The following is a 12,683-nucleotide window of genomic DNA, read 5'->3' as shown; positions in this document are numbered from 1 at the left end:
TATTCCTAGGTATTTTGCGGTTTTTGGTGCAATTGTAATTGGGATCAATTCCTTGATTTCTCTTTCTGTTGCTTAATTGTTGGTGAATAGGAATGCAACCAATTTCTGCATTGATTTTATATCCTGCAACTTTGCTGAATTCATGAATCAGTTCTAGCAGTTTTCTCGTTGAATCTTTTGGTTTTCCATATAGAGTATCATGTCATCTGCAAAGAATCAAAGTTTGACCTCCTCCTGACCTATTCGGATGCCTTTTATTTCTTTGTGTTGTCAGATTGCAGAGGCTAAGACTTCCAATACTATGTTGAATAACAGTGGCAAGGATGGACATCCCTGTCTTGCTCCTGACCTTAGGGGGAAAGCTCTCAGTTTTTCCCCATTGAGGATATTAGTGTTGGGTCGTTCATATATAGCTTTTATGATCTCGAGGTATGATCCTTCTATCCCTACTTTCCTGAGGGTTTTTATCAAGAAAGGATGCTGTATTTTTTTATATATATATATATATGAAATTTATTGACAAATTGGTTTCCATACAACACCCAGTGCTCATCCCAAAAGGTGCCCTCCTCAATACCCATCACCCACCCTCCCCTCCCTCCCACCCCCCATCAACCCTCAGTTTGTTCTCAGTTTTTAACAGTCTCTTATGCTTTGGCTCTCTCCCACTCTAACCTCTTTTTTTTTTTTTTTCCTTCCCCTCCCCCATGGGTTCCTGTTGAGTTTCTCAGGATCCACATAAGAGTGAAACCATATGGTATCTGTCTTTCTCTGTATGGCTTATTTCACTTAGCATTACACTCTCCAGTTCCATCCACGTTGCTACAAAAGGCCATATTTCATTTTTTCTCATTGCTACGTAGTATTCCATTGTGTATATAAACCACAATTTCTTTATCCAAGGATGCTGTATTTTGACATATGGTTCTTGTCCTTTCTTTTTACTGATGTGATGAATCACACTGATTGTTTTGCAGATATTGAACCAGCCCTGCATCCCAGATATAAATCCCACTTGGTCATGGTGAGTGGTTTTTTTTAATGTATTGTTGGATCTGGTTGACTAGTATATTGTTGAGAATTTTTGCATCCATGTTCATCAGGGAAACTGGTCTATAGTTCTCCTTTTTAGTGGGGTCTTTGTCTGGTTTTGGAATCAAGGTAATTTTGGCCTTGTAGAATGAGTTTGGAAGTTTTCCTTCCATTTCTATTTTTTGGAACAGATTCAAGAGAATAGGTATTAACTGTTCCTTAAATGTTTGGTAGAATTCCCCTGGAAAGCCATCTGGCCCTGGAGTCTTGTTTTTGGGGAGATTTTTGATTACTAACTCAATTTCTTTCCTGGTTATGGGTCTGTTCAAAGTTTCTATTTCTTCCTGTTTCAGTTTTGGTAGTGTATATGTGTCTAGGAATTTGTCCATTTCTTTCAGATTGCCCATTTTATTGGCATATAATTACTCATAATATTCTCCTATTATTGTTTTTATTTCTGTTGTGTTGGTTTTGATCCCTCCTTTCATTCTTGATTTATTTATTTGTGTCCTTTCCTTTTTCTTTTTGATCAAACTGGCTAGCGGTTTATCAATTTTGTTAATTCTTTCAAAGAATCAGCTTCTGGTTTCATTTATCTGTTCTGGTTTTTTTTTTTTTTTGGTTTTGATAGCATTAATTTCTGCTGTAATCTTTATTATTTCCTGTACTTTGCTGGTTTGGGGTTTTATTTGTTCTTTTTCCATCTCCTTAAGGTGTAAGGTTAGGTTGTGTATCTGAGATCTTTCTTCCTTCTTTAGGAAGGCCTGGATTGCTATATACATTCCTTTTATGACTACCTTTGCTGCGTCCCAGAGGTTTTGGGTTGTGGTGTTATCATTTTCATTGGCTTCCATATACTTTTTAATTTCCTCTTTAACTTCTTGGTTGGCCCATTCATTCTTTAGTAGGATGTTCTTTAGTCTCCAAGTATTTGTTACCTTTCCAAATTTTTTCTTGTGGTTGATTTCAAGTTTCATAGCATTGTGGTCTGAAAATATGCCCTGTATGATCTCAATCTTTTTGTACTTGCTGAGGGCTGATTTGTGTCCCACCATGTGGTCTATTCTGGAAAACGTTCCATGTGCACTGGAGAAGAATGTATATTCCGCTGCTTTAGGATGAAATGTTCTGAATATATCTGTTAAGTCCATCTGGTCCAGCGTGTCATTCAAAGCCATTGTTTCATTGTTGATTTTTTTGATAATGTGATCTGTCCATTGCTGTGAGTGGGGTGTTGAAGTCTCCTACTGTCATGGTATTACTATTGATGAATTTCTTTATGTTTGTGATTAACTGATTTATATATTTGGGTGCTCTCACATTTGGTGCATAAATGTTTACAATTGTTAGGTCTTCGTCTGGATAGACCCCTTAATTATGATATAATGTCCTTCTTCATCTCTTGACACAGTCTTTATTTTAAAGTCTAGATTGTCTGATATAAGTATGGCTACTCCAGCTTTTTTTGCTGACCATTAGCATGATAGATGGTTCTCCATCCCCTTACTTTCAATCTGAAGGTGTCTATAGGTCTAAAGTGGGTCTATTGTAAACAGCATGTAGATGGATCTTGTTTTCTTATCCATTTTGTTACCCTATGTCTTTTGATTGGAGCATTCCATTGATGTTTAGAGTGAGTACTGAATGACATGAATTTATTGCCATTATGTTGCTTATAGAGTTGGAGTTTCTGGTGGTGTTCTCTGGTCCTTTATAATATTTGTTGCTTTTGGTCTTTATTTATTTGTTTATTTATTTTTTCATCTTTTCTCCCCTCAGAGATTCCCCCTTACAATTTCTTGCAGTGCTAGTTTAGTGGTCACAAACTCCTTTAATTTTTCTTTGTCTGGGAAACATTTTATCTCTCCTCCTATTTTGAATGACAACCTTGATGGACAAAGAATTCTTGGCTGTATATTTTTCTGATTCAGCATATTGAATATATCCTGCCACTCCTTTCTGGCCTGCTAAGTTTCTGTGGATAGGTCTGCTGCAAACCTGATCTGTCTTCCCTTGTAGGTAAAAAGTAGGACTTTTTTTCCCTTGCTGCTTTCATGATTCTCTCCTTGCCTGAGCATTTTGTGAATTTGACTATGATATGCTTTGTTGATGGTTGGTTTTTGTTGAATCTAATGGGGGTCCTCTGGGTTTCCTGGATTTTGATGTCTGTGTCTTTCTCCAGTTTAGGAAAGTTTTCCGCTATGATTTGCTCACATAACTCTTCTGCCCCTGTTTCTCTCTCTTCCTCTTCTGCAACCCCTATGATTCTGATATTGCTCCTTTTTTTTTTTTTTTCCAACGTTTATTTATTTTTGGGACAGAGAGAGACAGAGCATGAACGGGGGAGGGGCAGAGAGAGAGGGAGACACAGAATCGGAAACAGGCTCCAGGCTCTGAGCCATCAGCCCAGAGCCTGACGCGGGGCTCGAACTCCCGGACCGCGAGATCGTGACCTGGTTGAAGTCGGACGCTTAACCGACTGCGCCACCCAGGCGCCCCTGATATTGCTCCTTTTTAATGAGTCACTGATTTCTCTAATTCTCAAATCATGCTCTTTTGCCTTAATCTCTCTCTTTTTTTCTGCTTCAATTTTCTCCATATGTTTGTCCTCTATATTGCTGATTCTCTGTTCTGCCTCATCCATCCTTGCTGCTGCATCATCCATTTGAGATAGCAGCTCAGTTATGGCATTTTTAATTTCATCCTGACTAGCTTTTACTTCTTTTATCTCTGCAGAAAAGGATTCTAATCTATTTTAGACTCCAGCTAGTATTCTTATTATTGTGATTCTAAATTCTGGTTCAGACATCTTGCTTGTATCTGTGTTGGTTAAGTCCCTGGCTGTTGTTTCTTCCTGCTCTTTCTTCTGTTGTTAATTCTTCCATTTCCTCATTTTGAAGGGAGAAAAGGAATTTGAGGTAGAAAAATTGAAATTAAAAAAATATTAAAATTAAAAATTTAAAAACAAACACACACACACACAAAATCAAATAAATAATTCTAGATCCTAGGTGCGTTTTGGTCCGGGTGTTGAAAGTGGCTTGATAGATTAGAGAAAAAAGGGGGAAAAAAGAAAAAAAATGAAATTGTTTGAAAATTTGAAACAATGAATACACTGAAGGAGACTAAAATGAAATGATGGAAGTAAAATAGAATTTGAAAAAAATTACACAAAAGTAAAAAAATATAGTAGAAAAAATTAAAGAAAAATATTTTTAATAAAATTGAAAATAAAAATGAGTTTTTTGTCTTTCTGTATTCAAGAAAAAGAAAAACGAAAAAGAAAAAAAGAAAGAAAGAAAATTGAATAGTTGGACTGGCTAACAGACTGAAATACGACTAAAGTTACTTTGTTTTCCCCTAGAAGTCAAACTATGAAGTGCTTTATAGTCCATGAACTAAGCAGGTGGTGAGACTTGTGTTCTTGTAGAGCGAGGTTGGCCCAGTTGGGCGGGGCTTAGTGTAAAGTCTCCATTCTCCACTGGATGGCACTGCTAGGGGTGGATTGTTGTGGCGCTTGTAGGTGCATATGCACATGCGCGGGACTGGTGATAGTGGTGTCACCCAGCTGCCCAGTCTCTAGTATCAGAACTCTGTTCTCCCCAATCAGAAATCTTGCACCTGTCCTTCATCTTTGGCTTCCATCCACTCCCCGCTTCCACACTGTACGTGACCAAGCCCCACACGGCACCTCCCTCCTGAGTTTTGTCTCAGATGAGGCTGTCTTCCCCAGCTCACCACTTCTGAGGGACTGTGGCTTTGACCCGCTCTGCCCTTCTGTGGAGGGTCTCACTGAGCAATGGCTGGTTGCCGGCTGCACCCAGGAAAGTTCATGGGACTATGCTGCTGCCAATACCCTGAGACTGTGGCCAGGTGCCAGCCTGCCCCAGAAAAAGTTTGTGAGACAGTGTAGCAGCAGTGCCTCAGGGATTATGGAAAAATCACAACAAACATCTGGCACAAGACCCCACCCCCAACGACCTTGTTCCAACATCAGTGAATGTGTCTGTTTTCTGGGAACTCCTGGGCCCAGGTGGCCTCACAGCCCTCTACCAAATGACCTTCCAACAGTGGAACAGCTTCTCCTCATGTGGCCCAAGAATTTCCTGGACCCCACTCTGCTCTTGGGGTTTGCCCTTCCCACCAGAGCACCACCAGATATCGAGCTGCAGAGTTGCAGACTCTGTGGTCCCCTTGTTTACAGTCTTACTGGACTTTAAACCCTCTCCTTTCTCCTCTCTCCCTTTTTAGTTTAATCCCTGTGGCTGTTTCCAATTTTCCACCTTCTCTCCAGCTGTTTTTGGGGAGGGGTGCTTTTCCCATACCCCCCCATCTCTGTCCTCTCTCCACACACAAAAGCGGCTCCCTGCCTTCTGCGGCTTCTCTCTCACCAAGTTCACCTCTCCACACAGTGTACCTGCTGAATTCTGTGGTCAGGTTGTGCAAGTTGCTATGTTAATCCTCAGATCAGTTTTCTAGGTGTGCAGTATGGTTTAGTGTTGGTCTGGCTGTATTTCATGGATGTGAGACACACAAAAAACTTCCATGCTGTTCTGTCATCTTGGCTCCTGCTGCTGAAGATCTTGGTTTCTTTTGGGCTATTGGTAAAGGCACCATGTACCCCTTTCCATAGGGCAGGCCACAGTACAGCAGCTTGCTTCTCAAGTCAGCAAGGAAGAGAGTGTACTAGAGAAACAGATGTTACAATTCTAAATAACATAACCAGAGAAGGGTTATCCCATCACATTTGCTGGATTCTTTTGGTTAGAAGTTACAGGTTCCACCCACTCTGGAAGGGAGAAATTACACAAGGGTATGAATGTGAATATGGGATCATAGAAACCATCTCAGAGTTTCTCTGCCATTGGTAGAAACTAGAGGGAGGGGTATTGGGCTTAATTTAAGGGATACTTTAAAAACATTATAACTATTCAAAGAAGGAATGGGCTATAATACAGGTAAGTGCTCTCATTAGCTAGATGGGTTTGTCAAAGATATTAGAGATTACATGTGGCATGAGAAAAATGCTAGACAGCTCATTTCCAAGGTATCTCCTGAATATGATATAGTTTCTTTAGAATATTGCTGATAGTGCTTCACTATGATTTTTCTCGAATCATATTCTAATTTTTTGCTTAAAAGAGACTAATATCTTCTTAAGAAACTGGTGTTCAGGGAGAAAAAAGAGTAAGCTGGGCTAGTCCAATATCTACCCTCTACTATCCCCAAACATTAATGAAACTTAAATATTCTTTAAAATCCAACTGTTTTTTTGTTATGTCTTTGATAAGTTTGATTTGTTATGTCTTTGATCAATGAATAGGAAATTACCTAATATAAAAGAGTTGTATGGTTTAAAAAAGCAAATTATTCTGTTGACACAAGAGGTCTAACCAGAATCCTAAATAATAAATTTAATGACTGTCATTTCCCATTCCATGTTCAGAAAATAGTAATTAAGCTCATTAAATATTTGTTGAACGCATAACACATTTTGCTTGAAATCAAGAGTGAATGCTTAGAATCCCAAAAAGCCAAAGCGATTCTAAGAAATAAAAGAACAAAGCTGAGGTATCACAATTTCAGACTTCAAGATATACTATAAAACTGTAGTAATGAAACCAGTATGGTACTGGCACAAAAATAGACATACCGATCAATGGAACAGAATAAAGAGCCTGAGAATAAACCCACAATTATATGGCCAATTAATCCAAGATAAAGGAGGCAAGAATATACAGTGGGGAAAAGACAGTTTCTCCAATAAATGGTGCTGGTAAAACTGGACTACATGTAAAAGAATGAAACTGGACCACTTTTCAACACCATATACCAAAATAAATGCAAAATGGATTAAAGACCTAAATGTGAGACTTGAAACCATACAAATCCTAGAAGAAGGAACAATTTCAGTGATATCTGTGGTAGTAATATTTTTCTAGATATGTCTCCTAGGGCAAGGGAAACAAAAGCTAAAATAAACTGTTGGAAAACATCAAAATAAAAAGCTTTTGCACAGTGAAAGGAACCATTAATGAAACAAAAAGGCAACCTGCTGAATGGGAGAAGATATTTGCAAATGATATATCTGACAAGGGATTAATATCCAAAATATGTAAAGAACTTAAACAGCTCAACACCAAAAAAAAAGAAAGAAAGAAAGAAAGAAAGAAGAAAAGAAATAATCTAATTAAAAATATGCAGAAGATCTAAATAAACATTTTTCCAAAGAGACATACAGATAGCCAACAGATACATGAAAAGATGCTCGATATCATTAATCATGAGGGAAATGCAAATCAAAACCACAATGATAGATCACTGTATGCCTGTCAGAATAGCTAAAATAAAAAAGACAATAAATAACAATCATTGATGAAAATGTGGAGAAAAAGAAACTCTCATGTACTGTTTCGGCACACCCACTGGGGAAAAAAGTATGAACTTTCCTCAAAAAAATTAAAATAGAAATATCATATAATCCAATATTTCCATTACTGGGCATTTACCCATAGAAACCAAAATACTAATTGCAGCATTATTTTCAATGGCCAAGATATGGAAGCAAAGTGTCTATCAATAAATGAATGGGTAAGGAAGATGTGTTATATATATATATCATTTTTTAAAAAAATGAGCCTTAAAAAGAGATTAGATTGTGCCATTTGTGACAACATGGATGGACCTAGAGTGTACTATGCTAAGTGAAGTAAGTCAGACAGAAAGACAAACACCATACGATTTCACTCATATGTGGAATCTTAAAAAAAAAAAAAAAATCCCAAATGAATAAAGAAACAAAAAACAGAATCAGACCTATAAATACAGAGAACAAAGTGATGGTTTCCAGAGGGGAGAGGATGGGCAAAATGGGTGGAGGGGAGTAGGAGATAGAGGCTTCCAGTTACAAAATGAAGAGGAATAAAAAGCACAGTATAGAGACTATAGTCAATGATATTGTAATAGCACTGTATGGTGACAGGTGGTGGCTATATTTGCAGTGAGCACAGCATAATATATAGAAAAGTTGAATCACTATGATGTACATCTAAAACTAGAGTAACATTGTGTGTCAACTATATTCAAATTACAACAAACTAACTAAATTTACTTAGGAAAAAAAAAAGTGAAGGCTTAGAGCAAGCCTCGTTTTAACCCCTTTTCTGATCATTCTTTCCAGATGGCCTGGGGCAACTTACTTAGTTACCATGTGCCTCAGTGTCATCACCTGTAAAAGTGAAGGTAATTGTATTACTCTTCAAGTACAATTGTTTGAGGATTAAATGAACGTATTCCTATCAAGCTTTTACATGCCATGTCCTTTGTGCTTAATAAGTATTAGCTATTTTCCTAATATTATCTAGTCAATGGATTAAAGATAGAGACAAATGATCGTTTTTGGAAATTAAATAAAGAGATTTTTTTAACTAATGAATTTTTATATGTAAGTATGTAAATAGCCATCATGAATTAAGCCTTCACACTTCTATTATATCAACTATTTGATAATTTATAGGGCGTGTATAGAACTAGCCAATTCACTTTTGTTGTAGCTTGATTACAATGCTTTTGTTCTTCTTTTTTTAAAAAGATTTTTTAATATTTATTTATTTTTGAGAGGCAGGGAGAGACAGAGCGTGAGCAGGGGAGGGGCAGAGAGAGAAGGAGACACAGAATCAGAAGCAGGCTCCAGGCTCCAAGCTGTCAGCACAGAGCATGACTCGGGGTTCACACCCACGAACCGTGAGATCATGACCTGAGCTGAAGTCGGATGCTCAACAGACTGAGCCTCCCAGGTGTCTTGCTTTTGTTATTCTTAATGAGAACCTTGGAGGAGATTAAAACAGAAGAAAACAGGTGGTTTCTCACATTTTAATAATAGCAGGATAATGAAGACTTTGTCTTCCAATTTAATTAATAAATTGTCCCCTTTGATCCGAAAGCAGTAATAGCTTTTGGTAAATAATCAGCCTGCCAATATTTATCAAACATTTCACACGAAATTGCTATCATTTGGATTACAGATGTATGTGGTTCACAAACCCTCCTCCTGGTTTTTTCCCAGGAGCAATGTGCAACTAAATCACCAAAGAAAAAACATAAGGATTTGGAAGAACTAATTTGAATATATTAAAATATATTTAACAAAAGTGCTAGTTTACATTTTTGCACAGACTTGAGCAATGCTGAGAAGGCTGTTTCCTTCCCTTTGGCCTTTCTTTGTAGGTGGGGATTTACAAAAGAAAAAAGTTTATATTGATGGTAAGAAAGTTTCAGAATTAACCCATAGATTGAAATGCTGTAGCCTTCCAGTATGTCTTCACCACCTTCAGTTTCCTTGTCAAACAGAAGTCTTTTATTTTTAATCTGTCAAAGTCCTACCAATGGCCATGAGGAGGAGACAGATACTGGACACCAGTGGGATGGACTTGACAACGTGAGATGCTATTCTATGGTCCATCTCTACCTTCATGTTCTTTGCATTTGTGAGATAGGGACACATTTTTGCATAATTATAAAGTTATACACTAGGAAAGACACAGAATGGGAGACAATTTGGAGGTTTCTTACAAAACTAAACACACTCTTATATGGTCCAGCAATCACACTCCTTAGGATTTACTTTAAGGAGCTGAAAACTTATGTCCACCCACAAACCTGCCCGTGGATGTTTACAGCAGCTTTACTAATAACTACCAAAGCTTGGAAGCAACGAAAATATCCTTCAGTTAGGTGAATGGATAAATAAACTGTGGTACATCCAGACAACGGAATACTATTCAGCAATAAAATGAAATGAGCTATCAAGCCATGAAAAGACATGCAAGAACGTTCAGTACTTATTACCAAGTGAAAGAGAAGCCAGTTTGGAGGCTAAATACTGTATGACTCCAACTATATGACATTCTGGAAAAAGCAAAACCACGGAGACAGTTAAAAGATCAGCAGTTGCCAGGAGCTGGGGGAGGCAAAGGAGAGGTGAATAGACAGAGCACAGAGTTTTAGAGCAGTGACAATACTCTGTATAATAGTGTAATAATGGATTATTATAAATTTGTCAAAATCCATAGAATATAAACAACAAGGGTGGACTCTAAGGTAAACTATGGACTTTGGAGTTTGAATGATTATAATGTCTCAATGCAGGTTCATCTTTGGGGGGAAAACACCCACCATTCCAGTGGGGGATGTTGACAATGGGGAAGCTATGCATGTGTGAGGATGGGGGGCATATGGGAAATCTCTGTACCTTCCTCTCAATTTTGATGTAAAGCAAAAAAGCTCTTAAAATTAAGTATTTAAAAAGAAAGGAAGATACAGAGGCAATCTTTCTAAACCAAAAAAAGAAAAAAAAAAGAGTAACTTTATTCCACTAACCCATGTCTCCAGACAACAGAGACCTCTGCTAAGGGTGAAAGTATTCAATTTATAGTGTCCCCACCTTTCTTCCCCTCTTCCCAGGGCCTGCTAACTTAAATGGCCATTAAATCTGTGCCACTATTTATTTGTAATGTGAGCACCTGTGTCTTGGCTACTAGACCAAGACAACCAGATGATTTCACATACCATTGAACAGCAAATAGACGACATCATTGTCTCAAGCTATAAATTTTACACACATACACACATGCACATAACTCTTCAAGGAACAGTGTGTTTGTCCAGCTAGACAAAATAAGAGAACAAAATCATTAAGGATGATAGACAAATTCTTTTCTCAAAACACCCCAACTTTACTATAGAGAAGTAATATAGCATAGGAATACTTTGGATACAGATTGATTTGTTTCTTGGTGGCCCAGAGGCAAGGTATTCAATGCTTGGATTTTGATTCCTTAGTTTCCTCATCTGTAAAACGGAAATAATAACGGATTCTACATCACAGAGCTGTTATGATAATTAAATAAGTTAATATAGGCAAAGTGCCTAACACAGTATCTAGTCCATCCATTACAGATGACTATGAATACTAGGTAGAAGGAATTTGAATACGTGTAATAGAATAGAAGCAGCAACAGGCCTTTGTCTTTCACTTTCCTGAGTCCAACAGGAAATATATATATACATATATATATATATACACACACACATACATATATATGTGTATATATGTATATATATACACACACATACATATATATGTGTATATATATACATATACATATATATATATATATATATATATATTCTTAAAATTCTTCAAATTGCAAGACTCTGCCTTTCTCCATCCTACAACTCAAATAAACTTAGTATAAAAAATAAAATTTTTGGTTCATGTCAATGGCAAATCTTTCATTGAAAGTCCTATATTTTTATTTTTATTTTTTGGCCATAATTTACATTTGGGAAACAGAAATATCCTTTGGCCCATCAGTTGTGAGAAACATTGCTTTTGATCAAGGGATGAGAACTGGTAAAAAGTACCCTGCATCATGTCAAAATTTTCAAGAGTTTGCTTGAGCATACATGAGTTTGAATAGGAGTAGTACTAAACCAAAGGTGATTTGGGGTCCTCCACCAACAGAAGCCAAGGGCGAGGTTTTTATAAAGATACTGAAGGAGAGGAAAGCAATTATTTGATTGTTGTTGGCAAATAAGATGCCTTGTTTGAATTTACAGTTTTGATTTGTTGTTCTTAAGTTTTATTTTCTGATTTGAGTGCATGACTGGCTTCCATTTTGTTTAGTTTACATACGCTATCAGGGCGTTAGAGCCACCTCTCTGTAGTGACCTCCTTATTTAAATACTTCAAAAAACTGTAAAGCTATTACTTCAGCTATTACTATAACCATAAATACTCGTTCTGGCAGAGAATCCATAGTGCTTTGCATGTGGTCCTTTTTGATTAAAGCCACATTTACCACCTGTGAACACAACACATGTAGAAAAACCACTTACACTTGGCTCTTTCAGAACCAATTCCAAAATTAATGCATTTGGAAGGATTTCACCTAAATTTTTCTTCATCAATATTGTGCTTTCTGTCATGGCCTTTTACATTTAAAAACGAGCTATTCATTTGATTTATTTTTGCTTTAAAAAATAAAGAAAGCAAAAAGCATGAGCTAAAGACATAAAGTAATGCATTAGATAGATATATTTATTATTATTTCTCATACATCAGCTTACATTCATGAATGAAGTATACTATTATTATTTGATTATAGGTATTTCTATTGTTATAGCTAATATTCATTGAGCTCCTACTATGGGGCAGACGATGTCAAGTATTTTTTTTAAATTTTTTAATGTTTATTTATTTTGAGAGAGAGACAGAGTATGAGTGGAGGAGGGGGTAGAGAGAGAGGGAGAGACAGAGTCTGAAGTGGGCTCCAGGCTCTGAGCTGTCAGCACAGAGCCTGACGTGGGGCTCGGCTCGAACCCCCGAAATGGGAGATCATGACCTGAGCTGAAGTCAGGCACTTAACCGACTGAGCCACCCATGGGTCCCTGAAGTCAAGTATTTTTATATGTACTTCCTCAATCTCCTAGTAAACCTAAGAAGTTGGTGTTATAATAATTGCAGTTTTACAGATGAAGAAACTGAAGCACTTGCAGAGGTAAGTAACTTTACCGACACCCCACTTACTATAGTAGATGGACCAGAATTTAAATTTAGGCAGTCTTGCTCCAGCATCTCCTCTATCCTC

Source organism: Lynx canadensis, chromosome A2, assembly GCF_007474595.2.
Source record: "Lynx canadensis isolate LIC74 chromosome A2, mLynCan4.pri.v2, whole genome shotgun sequence".
Lineage (NCBI taxonomy): Eukaryota > Metazoa > Chordata > Mammalia > Carnivora > Felidae > Lynx > Lynx canadensis.
The sequence above is the reverse complement of the archived record's forward strand: the minus strand, read 5'-3'. Positions refer to the sequence as shown.